Here is a 15,382-nt window from a genome sequence, read left to right as displayed (position 1 = left end):
TCCAATATGGGGTGACTTGTGGCGCTCTCACCAGGTTCTGTTACCCAGAATCATTTGCCAACCTCCAAATTTGGCTAAAAAAACACTTTTTCCTCACATTTCGGTGACAGAAAGTTCTGGAATCTGAGAGGAGCCAGACATTTCCTTCGCCTCAGTGTTTCCCCAAGTCTCTCGATAAAAATGGTACCTCACTTGACTGGATAGGCATAGCGCCCGCGACAGGAAATGCCCCAAAACACAACGTGGATACATCACATTTTTCCAAAGAAAACAGACCTGTTTTTTTTGCAAAGTACCTAGCTGTGGATTTTGGCCTCTAACTCAGCCAGCACATAGGGAAACCTATCAAACCTGCGTATTTTTGAAAACTAGACACCTAGGGGAATCCAAGATGGGGTGACTTGTTGGGCTCTCAACAGGTTCTGACACCCAGAATCCTTTGCAAACCTCACAATTTGGCCAAAAAAAACACTTTTCCTTCTCATTTCGGTGACAGAAAGTTCTGGAATCTGAGAGGAGCCACAAATTTCCTTCCCCCCAGTGTTCCCCCAAGTCTCTCGATAAAAATGGTACCTCGCTTGACTGGGTAGGCCTAGAGCCCGTGACAGGAAATGCCCAAAACACAACGTGGACACATCACATTTTTCCAAAGAAAAAACAGCTGTTTTTTGCAAGGTGTCTAGCTGTGGATTTTTACCTCTAGCTCAGCCGGCAAATAAGGAAACCTACCAAACCTGCGCATTTTTGAAAAGTAGACACCTAGGGGAATCCAATATGGGGTGACATGTGGGGCTTTCACCAGGTTCTGTTACACAGACTCCTTTGCAAACCGCAAAATTTGGCCAAAAAAACACTTTTTCCTCACATTTCGGTGCATAAAGTTCTGGAATCTGAGAGTATCCACAAATTTCCTTCCACCCAATTTTGCGCCAAGCCTCCCAATAAAAATGATACCTCACTTGGTTGGGTAGGCCTAGTGCCCGCAAAGGGAAATGCCCCAAAACACAACGTGGACACATCACATTTTTCCAAAGAAACAGAGCTGCTTTTCGCAAAGGGCCGAGCTGTGGATTTTGGCCTCTAGCTCAGCCGGCACCTATGGAAACCTACGAAACCTGAGCATTTTTTAAAACTAGACACCTGGGGAATCCAAGATAGGGTGACTTGTGGGGCTCTCACCAGTTTCTGTTACCCAGAATCCGTTGTAAACCGCAAAATTTGGCCAAAAAACACCTTTTCCTCTCATTTCGGTGACAGAAAAATCTGGAATCTGAAAGGAGCCACAAATTTCCTTCCACCCACCGTTCCCCCAAGTCTCTTGATAAAAATGGTACCTCACTTGAGTGGGTAGGCCTAGCGCCCGCAACAGGAAATGCCCCAAAACACAACCTGCACACACCACATATTCCCAAAGAAAACAGAGCTATTCTTTAACAAACTACCTCGCTGTGGATTTTGGCTTCTAACTCAGCCGGTACATAGGGAAACCTACCAAACCTGCACATTTTTTAAAACTAGACAACTAGGGGAATCCAAGATGGGGTGACTTGTTGGCCTCTCACCAGGTTCTGTTACCCAGAATCCTTTGCAAACCTCACAATTTCGCCCAAAAAACACTTTTTCCTCTCATTTCGGTGACAGAAAGTTCTGGTATCTGAGAGGAGCCACAGATTTCCTTCACCCCAGCGTTCCCCCAAGTCTCTCGATAAAAATGGTACCTCACTTGACTGGGTAGGTCTAGCGCCTGCAACAGGAATGCCCCATAACACAACCTGGACACGTCGCATTTTCCCAAAGAAAACAGAGCTGTTTTTTACAAAGTGCCTTGCTGTGGATTTTGGCCTTTAGCTCAGTCGGCACCTAGGGCAACCTACCAAACCTGCACATTTTTGAAAACTACTTCCTAGGGGAATCCAATATGGGGTGACTTGTGGCGCTCTCACCAAGTTCTGTTACCCAGAATCATTTGCCAACCTCCGAATTAGGCTAAAAAAACTCTTTTTCCTCACATTTCGGTGACAGAAAGTTCTGGAATCTGAGAGGAGCCAGACATTTCCTTCGCCTCAGTGTTTCCCCAAGTCTCTCGATAAAAATGGTACCTCACTTGACTGGATAGGCATAGCGCCCGCGACTGGAAATGCCTCAAAACACAACGTGGATACATCACATTTTTCCAAAGAAAACAGACCTGTTTTTTTTGCGAAGTACCTAGCTGTGGATTTTAACCTCTAACTCAGCCGGCACATAGGGAAACCTATCAAACCTGCGTATTTTTGAAAACTAGACACCTAGGGGAATCCAAGATGGGGTGACTTGTGGGCTCTCACCAGGTTCTGACACCCAGAATCCTTTGCAAACCTCACAATTTGGCCAAAAAAAACACTTTTCCTTCTCATTTCGGTGACAGAAAGTTCTGGAATCTGAGAGGAGCCACAAATTTCCTTCCCCCCAGTGTTCCCCCAAGTCTCTCGATAAAAAGAGTACCTCACTTGACTGGGTAGGCCAAGCGCCCATGACAGGAAATGCCCAAAACACAACGTGGACACATCACATTTTTCCAAAGAAAAAAGAGCTGTTTTTTGCCAGGTGTCTAGCTGTGGATTTTTACCTCTAGCTCAGCCGGCAAATAAGGAAACCTACCACACTTGCGCATTTTTGAAAAGTAGACACCTAGGGGAATCCAATATGGGGTGACATGTGGGGCTTTCCCCAGGTTCTGTTATACAGACTCCTTTGCAAACCGCAAAATGTGGCCAAAAAAACACTTTTTCCTCACATTTCGGTGCATAAAGTTCTGGAATCTGAGAGTAGCCACAAATTTCCTTCCACCCAATTTTGCGCCAAGCCTCCCAATAAAAATGATACCTTACTTGGATGGGTAGGCCTAGTGCCCGCAAAGGGAAATGCCCCAAAACACAACGTGGACACATCACATTTTTCCAAAGAAACAGAGCTGCTTTTTGCAAAGAGCCGAGCTGTGGATTTTGGCCTCAAGCTCAGCCGGCACCTATGGAAACCTACGAAACCTGAGCATTTGTTAAAACTAGACACCTGGGGAATCCAAGATAGGGTGACTTGTGGGGCTCTCACCAGTTTCTGTTAAACAGAATCCGTTGTAAACCGCAAAATTTGGCCAAAAAACACTTTTTCCTCTCATTTCGGTGACAGAAAGTTCTGGAATCTGAAAGGAGCCACAAATTTCCTTCCACCCACCGTTCCCCCAAGTCTCTTGATAAAAATGGTACCTCACTTGTGTGGGTAGGCCTAGCGCCCGCAACAGGAAATGCCCCAAAACACAACCTGCACACACCACATATTCCCAAAGAAAACAGAGCTATTTTTTAACAAACTACCTCGCTGTGGATTTTGGCTTCTAACTCAGCCGGCACATAGGGAAACCTACCAAACGTGCACATTTTTTAAAACTAGACAACTAGGGGAATCCAAGATGGGGTGACTTGTTGGCCTCTCACCAGGTTCTGTTACCCAGAATCCTTTGCAAACCTCAACATTTGGCCAAAAAAACACTTTTTCCTCTCATTTCGGTGACAAAAAGTTCTGGTATCTGAGAGGAGCCACAGATTTCCTTCGCCCCAGCGTTCTCCCCAAGTCTCTCGATAAAAATGGTACCTCACTTGACTGGGTAGGTCTAGCGCCTGCAACAGGAAATGCCCCAAAACACAACCTGGACACGTCGCATTTTCCCAAAGAAAACAGAGCTGTTTTTTACAAAGTGCCTTGCTGTGGATTTTGGCCTTTAGCTCAGTCGGCACCTAGGGCAACCTACCAAACCTGCACATTTTTTTAAACTAGACACCTAGGGGAATCCAAGATGGGGTGACTTGTGGCGCTCTCACCAGGTTCTGTTACCCAAAATCATTTGCCAACCTCCGAATTTCGCTAAAAAAACACTTTTTCCTCACATTTCGGTGACAGAAAGTTCTGGAATCTGAGAGGAGCCAGACATTTCCTGCGCCCCAGTGTTCCCCCATGTCTCTCGATAAAAATGGTACCTCACTTGACTGGGTAGGCATAGCGCCCGCGACAGGAAATGCCCCAAAACACAACGTGGATACATCACATTTCGGTGACGGAAAGTTCTCGAATCTGAGAGGAGCCACAAATTTTCTTCCACTCAGCGTTCTCCCAAGTCGCCTGATAAAAATGGTACCTCACTTGTGTGGGTAGGCCTAGTGCCCGCAACAGGAAATGCCCCAAAACACAACGTGGACACATCACATTTTCCCAAAGAAAACAGAGCTGTTTTTTGCAAAGTGCCCAGCTGGAGATTTTGGCCTCTAGCTCAGCCGGCACATAGGGAAACCTACCAAACCTGCAAATTTTTTAAAACTAGACACCTAGGGGAATCCAAGCTGGGGTGACCTGTGGAGCTCTCAGCAGTTTCTGTTACCCAGAATCCTTTGCAAACCTCAAAATGTGGCCAAAAAAACACTTTTTCCTCTCATTTCGGTGACAGAAAGTTCCGGTATCTCAGAGGAGCCACAGATTTCCTTCATCCCAGCGTTCCCCCAAGTCTCTCGATAAAAATGGTACCTCACTTGACTGGGTAGGCATAGCACCCGCGACTGGAAATGCCTCAAAACACAACGTGGATACATCACATTTTTCCAAAGAAAACAGACCTGTTTTTTTTGCGAAGTACCTAGCTGTGGATTTTGGCCTCTAACTCAGCCGGCACATAGGGAAACCTATCAAACCTGCGTATTTTTGAAAACTAGACACCTAGGGGAATCCAAGATGGGGTGACTTGTGGGCTCTCACCAGGTTCTGACACCCAGAATCCTTTGCAAACCTCACAATTTGGCCAAAAAAAACACTTTTCCTTCTCATTTCGGTGACAGAAAGTTCTGGAATCTGAGAGGAGCCACAAATTTCCTTCCCCCCAGTGTTCCCCCAAGTCTCTCGATAAAAATAGTACCTCACTTGACTGGGTAGGCCAAGCGCCCATGACAGGAAATGCCCAAAACACAACGTGGACACATCACATTTTTCCAAAGAAAAAAGAGCTGGTTTTTGCAAGATGTCTAGCTGTGGATTTTTACCTCTAGCTCAGCCGGCAAATAAGGAAACCTACCACACTTGCGCATTTTTGAAAAGTAGACACCTAGGGGAATCCAATATGGGGTGACATGTGGGGCTTTCCCCAGGTTCTGTTATACAGACTCCTTTGCAAACCGCAAAATGTGGCCAAAAAAACACTTTTTCCTCACATTTCGGTGCATAAAGTTCTGGAATCTGAGAGTAGCCACAAATTTCCTTCCACCCAATTTTGCGCCAAGCCTCCCAATAAAAATGATACCTCACTTGGATGGGTAGGCCTAGTGCCCGCAAAGGGAAATGCCCCAAAACACAACGTGGACACATCACATTTTTCCAAAGAAACAGAGCTGCTTTTTGCAAAGAGCCGAGCTGTGGATTTTGGCCTCAAGCTCAGCCGGCACCTATGGAAACCTACGAAACCTGAGCATTTATTAAAACTAGACACCTGGGGAATCCAAGATAGGGTGACTTGTGGGGCTCTCACCAGTTTCTGTTACCCAGAATCCGTTGTAAACCGCAAAATTTGGCCAAAAAACACTTTTTCCTCTCATTTCGGTGACAGAAAGTTCTGGAATCTGAAAGGAGCCACAAATTTCCTTCCACCCACCGTTCCCCCAAGTCTCTTGATAAAAATGGTACCTCACTTGTGTGGGTAGGCCTAGCGCCCGCAACAGGAAATGCCCCAAAACACAACCTGCACACACCACATATTCCCAAAGAAAACAGAGCTATTTTTTAACAAACTACCTCGCTGTGGATTTTGGCTTCTAACTCAGCCGGCACATAGGGAAACCTACCAAACCTGCACATTTTTAAAAACTAGACAACTAGGGGAATCCAAGATGGGGTGACTTGTTGGCCTCTCACCAGGTTCTGTTACCCAGAATCCTTTGCAAACCTCAACATTTGGCCAAAAAAACACTTTTTCCTCTCATTTCGGTGACAGAAAGTTCTGGTATCTGAGAGGAGCCACAGATTTCCTTCACCCCAGCGTTCCCCCAAGTCTCTCGATAAAAATGGTACCTCACTTGACTGGGTAGGTCTAGCGCCCGCAACAGGAAATGCTCCAAAACACAACCTGGACACGTCGCATTTTCCCAAAGAAAACAGAGCTGTTTTTTGCAAAGTGCCTAGCTGTGGATTTTGGCCTTTAGCTCAGTCGGCACCTAGGGCAACCTACCAAACCTGCAAATTTTTTTAAACTAGACACCTAGAGGAATCCAAGATGGGGTGACTTGTGGCGCTCTCACCAGGTTCTGTTACCCAAAATCATTTGCCAACCTCCGAATTTGGCTAAAAAAACACTTTTTCCTAACATTTCGGTGACAGAAAGTTCTGGAATCTGAGAGGAGCCAGACATTTCCTGCGCCCCAGTGTTCCCCCATGTCTCTCGATAAAAATGGTACCTCACTTGACTGGGTAGGCATAGCGCCCGCGACAGGAAATGCCCCAAAACACAACGTGGATACATCACATTTCGGTGACGGAAAGTTCTCGAATCTGAGAGGAGCCACAAATTTTCTTCCACTCAGCGTTCTCCCAAGTCGCCTGATAAAAATGGTACCTCACTTGTGTGGGTAGGCCTAGTGCCCGCAACAGGAAATGCCCCAAAACACAACGTGGACACATCACATTTTCCCAAAGAAAACAGAGCTGTTTTTTGCAAAGTGCCCAGCTGGAGATTTTGGCCTCTAGCTCAGCCGGCACATAGGGAAACCTACCAAACCTGCAAATTTTTTAAAACTAGACACCTAGGGGAATCCAAGCTGGGGTGACCTGTGGAGCTCTCAGCAGTTTCTGTTACCCAGAATCCTTTGCAAACCTCAAAATGTGGCCAAAAAAACACTTTTTCCTCTCATTTCGGTGACAGAAAGTTCCGGTATCTCAGAGGAGCCACAGATTTCCTTCATCCCAGCGTTCCCCCAAGTCTCTCGATAAAAATGGTACCTCACTTGACTGGGTAGGCATAGCACCCGCGACAGGAAATGCCCCAAAATACAACGTGGATACATCCACATTTTTCCAAAGAAAACAGAGGTGTTTTTTTGCAAAGTATCTAGCTGTGGATTTTGGCCTCTAACTCAGCCGGCACATAGGGAAACCTATCAAACCTGCGTATTTTTAAAAACTAGACACCTAGGGGAATCCAAGATGGGGTGACTTGTTGGGCTCTCACCAGGTTCTGTTACCCAGAATCCTTTTCAAACCTCACAATTTGGCCAAAAAAACACTTTTCCTTCTCATTTCGGTGACAGAAAGTTCTGGAATCTGAGAGGAGCCACAAATTTCCTTCCCCCCCAGTGTTCCCCCAAGTCTCTCGATAAAAATGGTACCTTACTTGACTGGGTAGGCCTAGCGCCCGTGACAGGAAATGCCCAAAACACAACCTGGACACATCACATTTTTCCAAAGAAAAAAGAGCTGTTTTTTGCAAGGTGCCTAGCTGTGGATTTTGGCCTCTAGCTCAGTCGGCACCCAAGGAAACCTAACAAACCTGCACATTTTTTAAAAGTAGACACCTAATGGAATCCAAGATGGGGTGACTTGTGGCGCTCTCACCAGGTTCTGTTACCCAGAATCATTTGTCAACCTCCGAATTTGGCTAAAAAAACACTTTTTCCTCACATTTCGGTGACAGAAAGTTCTGGAATCTGAGAGGAGCCAGACATTTCCTTCGCCTCAGTGTTTCCCCAAGTCTCTTGATAAAAATGGTACCTCACTTGACTGGGTAGGCATAGCGCACGCAACAGAAAATGCCCCAAAACACAACGTGGATACATAACATTTTTCCAAAGAAAACAGAGCTGTTTTTTTGCAAAGTACCTAGCTGTGGATTTTGGCCTCTTACTCAGCTGCCACATAGGGAAACCTATCAAACCTGCGTATTTTTTAAAACTAGACACTTACGGGAATCCAAGATGGGGTGACTTGTTGGGCTCTCACCAGGTTCTGTTACCAAGAATCCTTTGCAAACCTCACAATTTGGCCAAAAAAACACTTTTCCTTCTCATTTCGGTGACAGAAAGTTCTGGAATCTAAGAGGAGACACAAATTTCCTTCCCCCCAGTGTTCCCCCAAGTCTCTCAATAAAAATGGTACCTCACTTGACTGGGTAGGTCTAGCGCCCGTGACAGGAAATGTCCAAAACACAACCTGGACACATCACATTTTTCCAAAGAAAAAAGAGCTGTTTTGTGCAAGGTGTCTAGCTGTGGATTTTTACCTCTAGCTCAGCCGGCACCTAAGGAAACCTACCAAACCTGCGCATTTTTGAAAAGTAGACACCTAGGGGAATCAAATATGGAGTGACATGTGGGGCTTTCACCAGGTTCTGTTACACTGACTCCTTTGCAAACTGCAAAATTTGGCCAAAAAAACACTTTTCCTCACATTTCGGTGCATAAGGTTCTGGAATCTGAGAGTAGCCACAAATTTCCTTCCACCCAATTTTGCGCCAAGCCTCCCAATAAAAATGATACCTCACTTGTGTGGGTAGGCCTAGTGCCCGCAAAGGGAAATGCCCAAAACACAACGTGGACACATCACATTTTTCCAAAGAAAACAGAGCTGCTTTTTTAAAAGAGCCGAGCTGTGGATTTTGGCCTCTAGCTCAGCCGGCACCTATTGAAACCTACCAAACCTGAGCATTTTTTAAAACTAGACACCTAGGGGAATCCAAGATAGGGTGACTTGTGGGGCTCTCACCAGTTTCTGTTACCCAGAATCCTTTGTAAACCTCAAAATTTGGCCAAAAAACACTTTTTCCTCTCATTTCGGTGACAGAAAGTTCTGGAATCTGAGAGGAGCCACAAATTTCCTTCCACCCACCGTTCCCCCAAGTCTCTTGATAAAAATGGTACCTCACTTGTGTGGGTAGGCCTAGCGCCCGCAACAGGAAATGCCCCAAAACTCAACCTGCACACACCACATATTCCCAAAGAAAACAGAGTTATTTTTTAACAAACTACCTATCTGTGGATTTTGGCTTCTAACTCAGCCGGCACATAGGGAAACCTACCAAACCTGCACATTTTTGAAAACTAGACACCTAGGGGAATCCAAGATGGGGTGACTTGTTGGGCTCTCACCAGGTTCTGTTACCCAGAATCCTTTGCAAACCTCAAAATGTGGCCAAAAAAACACTTTTTCCTCTCATTTCGGTGACAGAAAGTTCCGGTATCTGAGAGGAGCCACAGATTTCCTTCACCCCAGCATTTCCCCAAGTCTCTCGATAAAAATGGTACCTCACTTGACTGGGTAGGTCTAGCACCCGCAACAGGAAATGCCCCAAAACACAACCTGAACACGTCGCATTTTCCCAAAGAAAACAGAGCTGTTTTTTGCAAAGTGTCTAGCTGTGGATTTTTGCCTCTAGCTCAGCCGGCACATAAGGAAACCTACAAAATCTGTGCATTTTTTTAAAAGTAGACACCTAGGGGAATCCAATATGGGGTGACATGTGGGGCTTTCACCAGGTTCTGTTACACAGACTCCTTTGCAAACCGCAAAATTTGGCCAAAAAAACACTTTTTCCTCACATTTCGGTGCATAAAGTTCTGGAATCTGAGAGTAGGTACAAATTTCCTTCCACCCAGTTTTGCGCCAAGCTTCCCGATAAAAATGATACCTCACTTGTGTGGGTAGGCCTAGTGCCGCAACGGGAAATGCCCAAAACACAACGTGGACACATCACATTTTTCCAAAGAAAATAGAGTTGCTTTTTGCAAAATGCCAAGCTGTGGATTTTGGCCTCTAGCTCAGGCACCTAGGGAAGCCTACCAAACTTGAGCATTTTTGAAAACTAGACAACTAGGGGAACCCAAAATGGGGTGACTTTTGGGGGTCTCACCAGTTTCTGTTACCCAGCATCCTTTGCAAACCTCAAAATGTGGCTAAAAAAACTGTTTTTCCTCACATTTCGGTGCATAAAGTTCTGGAATCTGAGAGGAGCCACACATTTTCTTCCACCCAGTGTTCTCCCAAGTCACCTGATAAAAATGGTACCTCACTTGTGGGGTAGGCCTAGTGGCCGCAACAGGAAATGCCCCAAAACACAACATGGACACATCAAATTTTCCCAAAGAAAACATAGCTGTTTTTTGCAAAGTGCCCAGCTGTGGATTTTGGCCTCTAGCTCAGCTGGCACATAGGGAAACCTACCAAACCTGCACATTTTTGAAAACTAGACACCTAGGGGAATCCAAGATGGGGTGACCTGTGGGGCTCCCAGCAGGTTCTGTTACCCAGAATCCTTTGCAAACCTCAAAATGTGGCAAAAAAAAACACTTTTTCCTCTCATTTCGGTGACAGAAAGTTCCGGTATCTGAGAGGAGCCACAGATTTCCTTCACCACAGCGTTCCCCCAAGTCTCTCGATAGAAATGGTACCTCACTTGACTGGGTAGGTGTAGCGCCCGCAACAGGAAGTGCCCCAAAACACAACCTGGATACGTCGCATTTTCCCAAAGAAAACAGAGCTGTTTTTTGCAAAGTGCCCAGCTGTGGATTTTGGCCTCTAGCTCAGCCGGCACCTAAGGAAACCTACAAAATCTGCGCATTTTTTAAAAATACACACCTAGGGGAATCCAATATGGGGTGACATGTGGGACTTTCACCAGGTTCTGTGACACAGATTCCTTTGCAAACCGCTAAATTTGGCCAAAAAAACACTTTTTCCTCACATTTCGGTGTATAAAGTTCTGGAATCTGAGAGTAGCCACAAATTTCCTTCCACACAATTTTGCTCCAAGCCTCCCAATAAAAATGATACCTCACTTGTGTGGGTAGACCTAGTGTCCGCAAAGGGAAATGCCCCAAAACACAACGTGGACACATCACATTTTTCCAAAGAAAACAGAGCTGGTTTTTGCAAAGAGCCGAGCTGTGGATTTTGGCCTCTAGCTCAGCTGGCACCTATAGAAACCTAGCAAACCTGAGTATTTTTTTAAACTAGACACCTAGGGGAATCCAACATAGGGTGACCTGTGGGGCTCTCACCAGGTTTTGTTACCCAGAATCCTTTCCAAACCTCAAAATTTGGCCAAAAAAACACTTTTTCCTCTCATTTCGGTGACAGAAAGTTTCGGTATCTAAGAGGAGCCACAGATTTCCTTCACCCCAGCGTTTCCCCAAGTCTCTCGATAAAAATGGTACCTTACTTGACTGGGTAGGTCTAGCGCCCGGAAGAGGAAATGCCCCAAAACACAACGTGGACACGTCGCATTTTCCCAAAGAAAACAGAGCTGTTTTTTGCAAAGTGCCTAGCTGTGGATTTTTGTCTCTAGTTCAGCCGGCACCTAAGGAAACCTACCAAACCTGCGCATTTTTGAAAAGTAGACACCTAGGGGAACCTAAGATGGGGTGACTTGTGGCGTTCTCACCAGGTTCTGTTACCCAGAATCATTTGCCAACCTCCGAATTTGGCTAAAAAAACACTTTTTCCTCACATTTCGGTGACAGAAAGTTCTGGAATCTGAGGGGAGCCAGACATTTCATTCGCATCAGTGTTTCCCCAAGTCTCTCGATAAAAATGGTACCTCACTTGACTGGGTAGGCATAGCGCCCGCGACAGGAAATGCCCCAAAACACAACGTGGATACATCACGTTTTTCCAAAGAAAACAGAGCTGTTTTTTTGCAAAGTACCTAGCTGTGGATTTTGGCCTCTAACTCAGCCGGCACATAGGGAAACCTATCAAACCTGCGTATTTTTGAAAACTAGACACCAAGAGGAATCCATGATGGGGTGACTTGTTGGGCTCTCACCAGGTTCTGTTACCAAGAATCCTTTGCAAACCTCACAATTTGGCCAAAAAAACACTTTTCCTTCTCATTTCGGTGACAGAAAGTTCTGGAATCTGAGAGGAGCCACAAATTTCCTTCCCCCCCAGTGTTCCCCCAAGTCTCTCGATAGAAATGGTACCTCACTTGACTGGGTAGGCCTAGCGCCCGTGACAGGAAATGCCCAAAACACAACCTGGACACATCACATTTTTCCAAAGAAAAAAAGAGCTGTTTTTTGCAAGGTGTCTACCTGTGGATATTTACCTCTAGCTCAGCCGGCACCTAAGGAAACCTACCAAACCTGCGCATTTTTGAAAAGTAGACACCTAGGGGAATCCAATATGGAGTGACATGTGGGGCTTCCACCAGGTTCTGTTACACAGACTCCTTTGCAAACCGCAAAATTTGGCCAAAAAAACACTTTTTCCTCACATTTCGGTGCATAAAGTTCTGGAATCTGAGAGTAGGTACAAATTTCCTTCCACCCAGTTTTGCGCCAAGCTTCCCGATAAAAATGATACCTCACTTGTGTGGGTAGGCCTAGTGCCGCAACGGGAAATGCCCAAAACACAACGTGGACACATCACATTTTTCCAAAGAAAATAGAGTTGCTTTTTGCAAAATGCCAAGCTGTGGATTTTGGCCTCTAGCTCAGGCACCTAGGGAAGCCTACCAAACTTGAGCATTTTTGAAAACTAGACAACTAGGGAAACCCAAAATGGGGTGACTTTTGGGGGTCTCACCAGTTTCTGTTACCCAGCATCCTTTGCAAACCTCAAAATGTGGCTAAAAAAACTGTTTTTCCTCACATTTCGGTGCATAAAGTTCTGGAATCTGAGAGGAGCCACACATTTTCTTCCACCCAGTGTTCTCCCAAGTCGCCTGATAAAAATGGTACCTCACTTGTGGGGTAGGCCTAGTGGCCGCAACAGGAAATGCCCCAAAACACAACATGGACACATCAAATTTTCCCAAAGAAAACATAGCTGTTTTTTGCAAAGTGCCCAGCTGTGGATTTTGGCCTCTAGCTCAGCTGGCACATAGGGAAACCTACCAAACCTGCACATTTTTGAAAACTAGACACCTAGGGGAATCCAAGATGGGGTGACCTGTGGGGCTCCCAGCAGGTTCTGTTACCCAGAATCCTTTGCAAACCTCAAAATGTGGCAAAAAAAAACACTTTTTCCTCTCATTTCGGTGACAGAAAGTTCCGGTATCTGAGAGGAGCCACAGATTTCCTTCACCACAGCGTTCCCCCAAGTCTCTCGATAGAAATGGTACCTCACTTGACTGGGTAGGTGTAGCGCCCGCAACAGGAAGTGCCCCAAAACACAACCTGGATACGTCGCATTTTCCCAAAGAAAACAGAGCTGTTTTTTGCAAAGTGCCCAGCTGTGGATTTTGGCCTCTAGCTCAGCCGGCACCTAAGGAAACCTACAAAATCTGCGCATTTTTTAAAAATACACACCTAGGGGAATCCAATATGGGGTGACATGTGGGACTTTCACCAGGTTCTGTGACACAGATTCCTTTGCAAACCGCTAAATTTGGCCAAAAAAACACTTTTTCCTCACATTTCGGTGTATAAAGTTCTGGAATCTGAGAGTAGCCACAAATTTCCTTCCACACAATTTTGCTCCAAGCCTCCCAATAAAATTGATACCTCACTTGTGTGGGTAGACCTAGTGCCCGCAAAGGGAAATGCCCCAAAACACAACGTGGACACATCACATTTTTCCAAAGAAAACAGAGCTGGTTTTTGCAAAGAGCCGAGCTGTGGATTTTGGCCTCTAGCTCAGCTGGCACCTATAGAAACCTAGCAAACCTGAGTATTTTTTTAAACTAGACACCTAGGGGAATCCAACATAGGGTGACCTGTGGGGCTCTCACCAGGTTTTGTTACCCAGAATCCTTTCCAAACCTCAAAATTTGGCCAAAAAAACACTTTTTCCTCTCATTTCGGTGACAGAAAGTTTCGGTATCTAAGAGGAGCCACAGATTTCCTTCACCCCAGCGTTTCCCCAAGTCTCTCGATAAAAATGGTACCTTACTTGACTGGGTAGGTCTAGCGCCCGGAAGAGGAAATGCCCCAAAACACAACGTGGACACGTCGCATTTTCCCAAAGAAAACAGAGCTGTTTTTTGCAAAGTGCCTAGCTGTGGATTTTTGTCTCTAGTTCAGCCGGCACCTAAGGAAACCTACCAAACCTGCGCATTTTTGAAAAGTAGACACCTAGGGGAACCTAAGATGGGGTGACTTGTGGCGTTCTCACCAGGTTCTGTTACCCAGAATCATTTGCCAACCTCCGAATTTGGCTAAAAAAACACTTTTTCCTCACATTTCGGTGACAGAAAGTTCTGGAATCTGAGGGGAGCCAGACATTTCATTCGCATCAGTGTTTCCCCAAGTCTCTCGATAAAAATGGTACCTCACTTGACTGGGTAGGCATAGCGCCCGCGACAGGAAATGCCCCAAAACACAACATGGATACATCACATTTTTCCAAAGAAAACAGAGCTGTTTTTTTGCAAAGTACCTAGCTGTGGATTTTGGCCTCTAACTCAGCCGGCACATAGGGAAACCTATCAAACCTGCGTATTTTTGAAAACTAGACACCAAGAGGAATCCATGATGGGGTGACTTGTTGGGCTCTCACCAGGTTCTGTTACCAAGAATCCTTTGCAAACCTCACAATTTGGCCAAAAAAACACTTTTCCTTCTCATTTCGGTGACAGAAAGTTCTGGAATCTGAGAGGAGCCACAAATTTCCTTCCCCCCCAGTGTTCCCCCAAGTCTCTCGATAGAAATGGTACCTCACTTGACTGGGTAGGCCTAGCGCCCGTGACAGGAAATGCCCAAAACACAACCTGGACACATCACATTTTTCCAAAGAAAAAAAGAGCAGTTTTTTGCAAGGTGTCTACCTGTGGATATTTACCTCTAGCTCAGCCGGCACCTAAGGAAACCTACCAAACCTGCGCATTTTTGAAAAGTAGACACCTAGGGGAATCCAATATGGAGTGACATGTGGGGCTTCCACCAGGTTCTGTTACACAGACTCCTTTGCAAACCGCAAAATTTGGCCAAAAAAACACTTTTTCCTCACATTTCGGTGTATAAGGTTCTGGAATCTGAGAGTAGCCACAAATTTCCTTCCACCCAATTTTGCGCCAAGCCTCCCAATAAAAATGATACCTCACTTGTGTGGGTAGGCCTAGTGCCCGCAAAGGGAAATGCCCCAAAACACAACGTGGACACATCACATTTTTCCAAAGAAAACAGAGCTGCTTTTTGAAAAGAGCCGAGCTGTGGGTTTTGGCCTTTAGCTCAGCCGGCACCTATTGAAACCTACCAAACCTGAGCATTTTTTAAAACTAGACACCTAGGGGAATCTAAGATAGGGTGACTTGTGGGGCTCTCACCAGTTTCTGTTACCCAGAATCCTTTGTAAACCTCAAAATTTGGCCAAAAAACACTTTTTCCTCTCATTTTGGTGACAGAAAGTTCTGGAATCTGAGAGGAGCCACAAATGTTCTTCG

This window comes from Pleurodeles waltl, chromosome 4_2 (genome assembly GCF_031143425.1).
Source record: "Pleurodeles waltl isolate 20211129_DDA chromosome 4_2, aPleWal1.hap1.20221129, whole genome shotgun sequence".
In the NCBI taxonomy this organism is placed as follows: domain Eukaryota; kingdom Metazoa; phylum Chordata; class Amphibia; order Caudata; family Salamandridae; genus Pleurodeles; species Pleurodeles waltl.
The sequence above is the reverse complement of the archived record's forward strand: the minus strand, read 5'-3'. Positions refer to the sequence as shown.